Genomic DNA, 9,490 nt, shown 5'->3' with positions numbered 1-9,490 from the left:
CTCCAAGCAGCTGCTTTTTACAACCACATTTTGCCCTTTTTATTCAGGCCTTGCCCATGTGTAACAGAGGTGACTCGGTTTATTTGCCCTGTCAGTCAGCAAAGATCTTCCTGCAGCTGCTAGATGGCGTTTGGTCACTTGCCTGGTAATACTGGGCTCCTCCACAGTGCACATGTATTCTTACAGCCACAAGACACTAGCAGTAAATCACACGCATTGTGCTCCTATAGTGGGAGAGCTGGCAGGTCACAGATTGACACCTTTTCACAACCTTTTTGCACCAAGAGTGTATGAAATCAAGCTAGAAACCTGGTTTATGAGTGCAATCGTTTGCAACGCTCTGTGAATGACTAATCACTTCCTCAAGTGTGTTTTTAGATGCTGAACTCTTACAAGTCACCTTGTTTCCACCAGTAAGAAAGAGAGAATACACCATAAGGCCTTTTAAGGACATTCAGGAATTTACTGCTGTGTTGAAAAGTGGAGGAAAGGGGACAAAACAGAGCTCTGTAAATCTCTGCGGCCAGTTTGTGAACTAGCAACTGGTGTGAGTTTGGTTATAGAATGCAAAAAGCACACTCTCAAAGTCCCAAACTCTTGTATTTAATGATTTCTAACCGTTTTTATTTTAGACTGGTATGAAATTGAGTTGTTTTGGTTTTACTTGATTGCCAAGATTGTGGCAAACCTAGATAGCTTTAATTCCCAGCAATTCTAATAATCCCACTTCTTGTTTAGGGACAGCACTACAAGATCACAACCTGAAATGTAGACAAATATTGACTATATTTCCCAAAAAAACACTGGGTTTCAAAACTGTTTTCCAGTCCCCCTACTCTAATTTCTAACTGCTTTTTAAGTAGCATGAAGGAAACGCGTTCCATTCATTGAACTTTCCAATTATTCCTCAGCATTTTAAGCACTGTATATTGCAGGACCTTACATTGCTTTTGGCACTGAACTGAAAAAACAGTGAAGTGAGATTGCAAAAACATTGTTCGTGTTTTAGGGTCTGCTGAACACAAACATAGTTGTACTTCTTGTTGACTCTATTAGACCCTGTGTAGGCTGTTTTAATAGCAAACTTGCTTTTTATTTTTTGCAAACGACGCGCATTAACTGTATGTGAAATCCTGCAGAAGTGTTAACACTTGATCAAACTGGCTGTAGGCTTAGCCCACTTCATCCTATAGCACAAAACTGACTGCAAAAGGTATCATCTTAAACCTACACGCCGCTGCCCTTTTACACATATATTATTCAGCTCTACATTTAATTGGCTCCTGTCACACCCCTTGCCTTACAGTTGCTTACCTGGTTTGCCTTCTGTTTTTAGTGAGATTGCCATATATGGCTAAAAGAAAGAGCCTGACTAGTCAGAACTGCACCCTTAGGCAGTCACAAAGGAAGTTCTGTGTTTTGCAAGTCTCCCTACTTCCCTTTACAAAACCTCTGCCTGTAGTCACCAACTGCCTTCTATAAAAGGCAAAAAAAAAAATCAACAGAATGATGCAGTGAAGAGTTTGATCTGATCATGAGTAAAAGATAATGATATGCAGCATCCTAAAAAATGTACTTTCAGGTGGGATAAAAGCTTTCTGCACAGCTCATTAACTAACGTCACCAAGAAACAGCCTCTGTGTCTACAGGAAGACTGCAGTGCTCCAGCCTACTTCTGTTGTGTGCTGAGTTCAGCCAGTCTCTGTTGCTCAGCGTCGTGTTATCCTTTTGCTGCTGCTGTGAGAAGGAAATGCTTATTACAAACAATTTTTCATTTTAATTTTTTACCTGTTGTTGAAGATTTAAGTAACGGGGGAAAAATGAGGAAAAATGATGAGCGCTGGCTGTGCAGAGAAGCTCCCTTTGAACCCTGTTTCCATTATACTGACCATGGATGCTTTTCTATTTTAGGATAGAATTGTATAGTTGTTTTTGTTCTTTTATTTATGTGAGGCATTTGAAGTTTCTATCACAGTTGTATCATATGAGATAGGCTGTTCTTCATTATCCTGGGGTAAATCTAACTTATATCAGTGGACAACACTTCCTGTGTCTTGTAGTAATTAGATATAATGTAAAAAGTAAATAGCAGTAGAGGTGATTGCATGTAGCTTCCTTTGCCTTAAACACAAAAGCAAGTGCCTTCACATTTCCTGGGTCCATCTCCAGAACAAGCTGTCCTGAACTCTGCCACTTTCTAGTATTGGAATGCTAACACTGGCCATTTTAACTGCTTTTAACGTAGTTTGCTATGTGGTACTTAGAACTTTTTTTCATAGCAGGCCTTATGGCCCCAGTTAGATGAGATCTTTTTCTCTAAGAAGCCATCTGCTGTAATCTTCATACAAATTCATATAGTTTAACAAGGCAAATCCCTTTGACAAGGGAACCTTCTCCAAGAAATATGCAATCTGTGCATTTGTTCACAGGGTTTGTTCTAATAAGGAAGCTTTTCGGAAATTTGGCTGTTTCTGTACTGCAGGATGAAAAGCAGAGGATCTCGGGTCTCAGCTCCTCAGAGCACAGTCTGCATGTCATCTGTTGCATTTGGAATGTGGGCAGTGTTTTTCATACTAGTAACACCGTAGCCCAGATTTTTGGAGCCGTGTATGAGTTTAGATGGTCTCACAGCATGCTGTCACCATTGTGTTCCTGTGGTCAGACTGTTTGGTCTGCTGAACCAAAAGCCTGGAAGCGTTAACACCAGCAGGGACAATAAGGTGGAAATGAAGTGAAGAAATCAAACAAATGTAGAGCATTGTATTTGGGAAACAAGTGTTTGAGTAGGAGCTGGGAAAATCTCTGTAACATTCCTGAACCCATTCTCACCCTTGTTCACCTCTGTTAAGACACACAGACTCTTTTTCTCCAAGCAGTGGGAGAAAAATCCTTACAAACATCTTGGTTTTGTAGTTACTGGTGAAGGAAGTCTTTTTCAGCAGGACAGCTGTGTTTCTTGGCACTGTGCAGTATTTACACCCACCGTGCAACCAGAAACCAGTGTTTTGTCATCTGCTGCATGGTGAACTCTGAGGTTTTGAAAAGAAGTGATGCAGACATGATCAGGGCTCGTGTGATTTTAAAAGCTATGAACTAATCTAATAAACTTGCAGTTTTAGGGTGTTTGTGCAGCTAGTATTTCACTGCTCTAGTTGTTACATGTCACTTGTTTTCCCACGTCACTAGCTTCATCCCTACCAGATGGGCTGAATTTAACCTATTATTTTTCTTTTTGTGCAGTATAGTTTACTTTTTGATGTAGAGGAATTTTTTGATTGCTTTCCATATTTCTGTCCAGGTTATGTGAGTGTGGCTGGCAGTTCCAAGTCCTTGGCTTACTCTGCCCTGAGCAAAGAAATACCATTGATCGTATGGATGATTGTTGCCCACTGCAATTCTTGCCCAGGCAGTTCTTGCTGGATCAGTTTCCTATGTAGTCCAGCTGTCCCGGCTACCAGTGCCACAGGGAGGGATGTAGGGCAATAAGTTGCTTCATCTTCTGTCTTTATTCCCTGTGTGGTTAGTCCAGTAATCCCACAAAATGTGTGTGGCTGATCTGTCTCTCACAGATGCTTTCCAGAACTTACCAGCTGTTTCTACGTTCCGTTTTCCAGTTGTCCTGCCCTGCTCTATTAGGGTGAAACTGTCATTAACAACAAATGGACTTAAACCATAAATCCTGCCATTCTCCACAGTACAGTGAGCAGTCTTGAAGATCAGATTGGCTTTTCACAGCTTGGGCCCTATTATGCATTACACACCCGAGAGCATAACATGCACTTATACTGAGTAAGGTACCATATCAAGAGATCAAGATCATAACAGAGAGCTGTGATAGCTTTGAAGGCTGCTGTGTAAGTCACCTGCCTGCTGGAACTGGCTGGCAGTGTGTGTGTCCCCTGATGGGGCTCAAGTTGCAGTTTAAAGCAGTGATTCCCAACACTTAACAAGAGGTTTGTCACAGATCAGAGCACAAACCAACAAGCTTTGCCAGAGATGCTGGCATCTGACGTGGGCAAGAGGAGATTCAGGAGGATGGGGGTAGGGAAGAAGGTGAGCCACTGGATGTGTTTGGGAGCAGCTAATGGATGGCCACCGCAGCCACCTGGCTGGCAATTGTGAGGGCATCACCAGAACCAAGTTACAAACACCTTATGCCACCTAGGAAGAGTAAACTGCTTCTATGGCTACTGCTGTCTCCGCCTCTCTGTCAAACATGGGTACCACTGGTTCTAAAGCCATTGTGTTCATTTAGAGAAAGTAATCACTCACTTCTTTACGCTGTAGCTTTTGTTGAGTTTGTTGTTGGCCTGACTTGCTGTAATTAAAGACATTTCCCACTGAAGGTATTGTTATAAATGGGTGGGATTTTCTTCATCTCTGATTTATAAATGCATCCAGTTTGGCCTCCCAAATCCTTGTTCTGGTTTCCATGACAACAAGGCTGATTTTTGAGGCTATTTCTTTCCCTTCCTTCATCTTGGGTGGGAAAGAGTTGCTGTCCCTTTCCAGTAACAATGTGATGGGCAAGCAAAATGGGGGTCTTGAAGGCAAATCTACAAAGAAGAAGTACACGAATACCTCCAGCTCTGGGCAGTGGGTGGTAGACACCTCCAAGTGTGCAGATGAAATGTTTGTCTTTTGCTTACAATACAGTTCCTAATGTATGCTGGTGTTGGAGAATGAAAGATGCTGTGAATCAGTATAGAAAAGCATCATTGTATTATGGCATAACAATATCAGATTAAGCTGGCAGCAGCGTGAGAGACCACCAAGCTGTTCCTTTAACTAGTGCAGGGATGCTCCAAGTGTTCAATCTGACAGCTGGAGTTTCCAGCCCATCTTTCTGAGTGGAAAATCAAAATGTAGGTTAACTGTTCTCTATGAAGACAGAATGCAGGAATACCTCCGGTAAGCACACTTCATCTGTACTGTCCTAAAGAGATCTATCTGTTAGAGGCTAATCTTTGAATCCTAAAATAAGCACACAATCCTAAATAAAGCACTCTTAGGGCCTGACTATGAAATGCTTCATGTGCCTCGTGTTAGGATGAGAGTGCCATAAGCATTATTGAAAGCCAAGCGCTGTTAATAGCAAATCAATATCATGCCACAATACTAAAAGTGGTTGAGTGATTGCCTTAAGTAGCCACGCACAGGTTTTCCCTTTTGTCATGACTAAAACATGATGATCAGCCTGCTGTAACAGCAAGTCCCTTGGTGAGGATGAAGTCACAGCAGTACAATTTCTAGCTGCACAGCCAACCAGAAGCAATATAAACGCACGTGTTTTCTGTGCCCTACGCACAGGGGATTAAAAAAGTGAGTCATTTGCTGAAAAATGTACTGATTCTGTGGCACTTGGATGACTCCTAAGAAAGCTCTTGCAGGCTGTAAAGGCTGACTCGGAGAATGGGGAACAAGTCATTTTTGCTTTGACTGAAGTAGGGACACAGAAAGCAGACACAACTGGAATAAAAGCAAAAAAGTACACAATTTATCTTTCCAAACACCAACTTTTCCTTCTCTGATTTGCTTATCACACAATGGGCACTTCCATGCTTTTCACATCCCCGGGCACGTTATTCTTTATTCTTTATTTACAGAAGACATGACTGTTGCATGTTTGGGTTTGTCTTTGTTTCTTGTGGTACAGCTGCACGTGACATGGGGTGGCTGCACAGAAATTGTTCAATCTCTGGATTTTGTTTGTGGCACTGCATGAAGCTTCCCCCAGATGGTCACTGATTCTGCTCTTCACGTAGCCCAGGGTGAGTTTAGAGGAAAGAAATGTAACACGAGCTAGTCCTCCCTAAATAATCTTTAAGCACAGAGTCTACATTAACAGGAGGCTGCTAACAAGCTCTGCAGTGCTATCTCTGGGAAAGCTTTTCTCATGACTTGGAAGAAAATTATGAGCTGTAGTGTATTTTTTTTTTATTTGCTTTTTCTGAGTGGAAGAATTTGCTGTCTGATTGCTCAAGAATCAATTATTCGTTTACAATTGCATACAACTCTCTTAGGCTCACACATATAGAAGCAAACATAATCTGAAACACGACAAAAATTAATAAGATAGCAGCTCTGGCATCACAGCTGTGATAGGTGTGTTTTTGTGAGTGTACTACAGAGCAATTCTTTTGCTAGAAAAAGAGGAATGGAAGCAAAGAACGGGGTGAAAAAGAAGCAGCAGATTTGCTCTAACCCTGTAATTTTTTAATTCCTGCAGGCGTCTGCTGTCAGACCATCTGCAGCTGTTGTTGGTCAACCAGTGATCTGACCTCTGAGAGGCAGAAAGCCATGCTATTCCCTTGCTGATCATTCAGGGCTTTTTATTCTAGCATTTAAATTGGATTTTATTCAATTTTGTTTAAACCCATTGTATCAACACTTAATGAACACAAGCCCTCCCACTCTGCTCTGTGGCTCTGTGGTTTCCCATTGTGTACCAGCATCTCATTCTTTTTTATGCCCTATACATATTCATTTCCTTTAATCTTTCATTCTATTTCTCTTTCCCATTCTGTTTCTCTTCCTGATTATTATTAAATGCCTGAATGGTACTTAAATATCAAGAAAGTCCTGAGAAATGTCACACACTGAAGGAAAGTGTGCTATTTTATGTGTAAGAAGCCCTGAGCGTGGCAATATCTGCTTTTTAGGCTGAGGGGCAGTTCTGGCCACCTCTCAGACCAAACTGATCTCTTGAGATAAATAGATTTACGTTGCTGATGGTGTTTTGCTTTTGAACTTCCATACTGAAATTGGAGGTTCAGAAATGAATCCTCTCTTCTCTCTGGCTCATCTCTGCCCTCACAGGAGAATAGGTCACTTGGAACCATCAGCTGGTTTCATTAATTATTAATGCTAACACATGGCAAAAGCAATTTGGAGATCAGTGAATACATGTGGGTCTGTTGATGGAAGCTTAAGGAGGGGGTGGGGAGCGGGACATGGCTCTCCATCTGAAACTAAATGAGTGGCAAGCTCTGAAGGGAGGGAAGTCAGCAGAAGGTTGAGGTGTAGCTGTGAGAATAAGATGCTTTACTTTTTAGTCAGATGCACATCTTAAATTGCATTAAACTGAAAATTGTTAAAGCGGAGCATGCAGTTCACATGAGTATTAGGTTACTGAGCTAAGCTGTGGTCTGTCCAAATATGCATTTATAAGCTTTTACAAGAATTCTGATACTTGCTGAGTGTGCGGAAAAAGCAGAAAGCTATTCATTGTTAGGGAACTGTATACCTAGGCCAACAGCAAGAATGCAACTCTTGTCTTTGTGTTCTAGTAGCCTGCTTGTGTACTTACAGAGAGTGGAGAAGATGGAAGTCTTGAGAACATAGTATATAGCAGGTATATGACACGTGCTATTTGAAAGTGATCTGCTATCCACCCCAACCTAGGTGGTCTGAGGAACAACAATACTTACCCCTACAGTAGAAAGAGAACCATGTAAACTTGTTTGTGAACACAAACATTGTATTTGAATGTCTTACAGAACAGTTCCTGAGAGAGCAGCGTGCCAAATACCCCTGCTCCAGTTGGCCATGTGCTGCCAAGGGCTGTTGGCTGGGTTCAGCATCCAGGAGAGCTTCCCTCCCGTTGGAGCACAGCCACCTGTAATGCAGCTCCAGGTATGTCAGCCCAGCTTTAATCTAACCTCAGCAGCACTGGAGGGGAATGCTGCAGACGTTAACATCATCCCCTGCTCCCGAATTGCTAAGGAGTGTTGGCACAGGGGGAATAAAGCACAAAGCTGCCTTCCTGTTCTTAGGCTGCAGCAGCTCGTGCAGTGCCACAGATTAATGAAATTCCAGATTGTCTGATGGAGTTTTTCCCACAGAGCAAAATATTAACTGAGTCAATTGATTGCATTTTCATTTCTTGAGGGAGCGTTCAGCCCACACGTCCTATTGTGTGTCTGATCACAAAGGAACGTGTGCTGTAGCAATATTGTGTTATCTCGCTGGTGCTTTGTGGTACATCTTGAGTTGTTGTCTCTGATGTCAAAAGGAAATGGAAATTCTTGCACAGAAGATGAACCTGAGAAAGAAATGTATTCCTGTAAGTGCAGTGTCTGAGATGTAGGAAATGGCAGTAGCTGCTGGTGAAAAATACTGTGATAAATCCCCATCCATCTGGAATGTTCCCATAATCCACTACAGATTGGCAATTAATTGCACACTTAGTTCTATGTTATAAGGCCAGATAATAGGCTGTATTAGCTTAAGTCCCCCAGAGGCAGCAGAAATACATCACAATATTCTGAAATAGCATATTTTTATTAAAGCAATGCCTACAAGCTCCTGTCTGGTACTAGAAAGCTAGAAACTGCGCCTGTAATGAAAGGGCAGATCTACAGCACATGCTCCTATTTAGTGAAGCACTTAATTGCTTACTTTGAGTACCATTTTAAATAAATTGATCTCATCTATTTTCTAATTAAACACAGGAAACATTTTTTATCATGTGGCTGGTTGGGACACATAGTGTTTAAATACCCTTCTCATGCATTGGGAACTGTAAATGTCCTAGGCCATTTAGATTAAAATGAGAAATACACCTTTGAACAGCAGTGTGTGAAGTACTGAGGATTCTGGATGCACATTTAAATAAGTTTTTGCTAATTTATGGAGAACCTTTTGTGGCCAGCTTGAATTTGGACTAAAATTGCTAGTCATTAAACCAGTTATGTATTGGGAAGATAAGAAACACATATGTGTTAAAAAACACATATGTTTGGGTTTTGTTTTTAATTATTCAAGTTTTTCCAGTTCTGCTGAATATAACAATTGATGGCATGGGAAAATCAGCGGTGTAGCAGCAGAGAGAGCTGCATTGGTGCAGAGAATTGAGTTTAACTTGGAATGCTTTGGTAGGCTTCCCCTGGCACGGCTCTGCTCTGGTAACATGTCCAGAACACAAGCTGGTTTCTGATTTCCAAGCATGTAGCTCCTGTGTTTAAGTGAAAAGTCTGGCGCTCCCTAGAAGAACCGATTCTCCTTGCTGTTTCCTTCCTTCACTTGAGGTTGCCATCTGACTGGTGATGTAAAAGCTCTGTCAGGAAGAAAAGCCAGATTGAGCCCAGACCTTCCTGCCCCTCATGTATTATACATCTGAAAGTCATGGTAATTTCATAGGAATTCATTCTCTAAAAATAGTCTCTTTGTGACCTAGGGCCTCTGGATCTTCCTAGTAGCAGCACCACGTAAATTAAGCATTCAGCTTCACCTTCACTTTTGTGCTATAGTCTCAGCTTTGCTTAATTCCCAGGAGTGCCAAGCCTGCATTTGCCAGTTACAACAGTGGATATTTCATTTATTACCCCTGGAAGTGTGAAGCAGTTGTGTCTATTGGGAGTGTCATCTTCTGTTTAGCCTACCACAAAGCCAAAGGGAAGAGATTCTTATTTTAGCCGAATTCAGCTTTTCTGTGTTTATAGAGAACAGTCACTATAACAGATGACAACTACATGGGTGGGTTTTCTCT

Source organism: Lagopus muta, chromosome 12 (assembly GCF_023343835.1).
Source record: "Lagopus muta isolate bLagMut1 chromosome 12, bLagMut1 primary, whole genome shotgun sequence".
Lineage (NCBI taxonomy): Eukaryota > Metazoa > Chordata > Aves > Galliformes > Phasianidae > Lagopus > Lagopus muta.
This window is presented reverse-complemented; position numbering follows the sequence as displayed.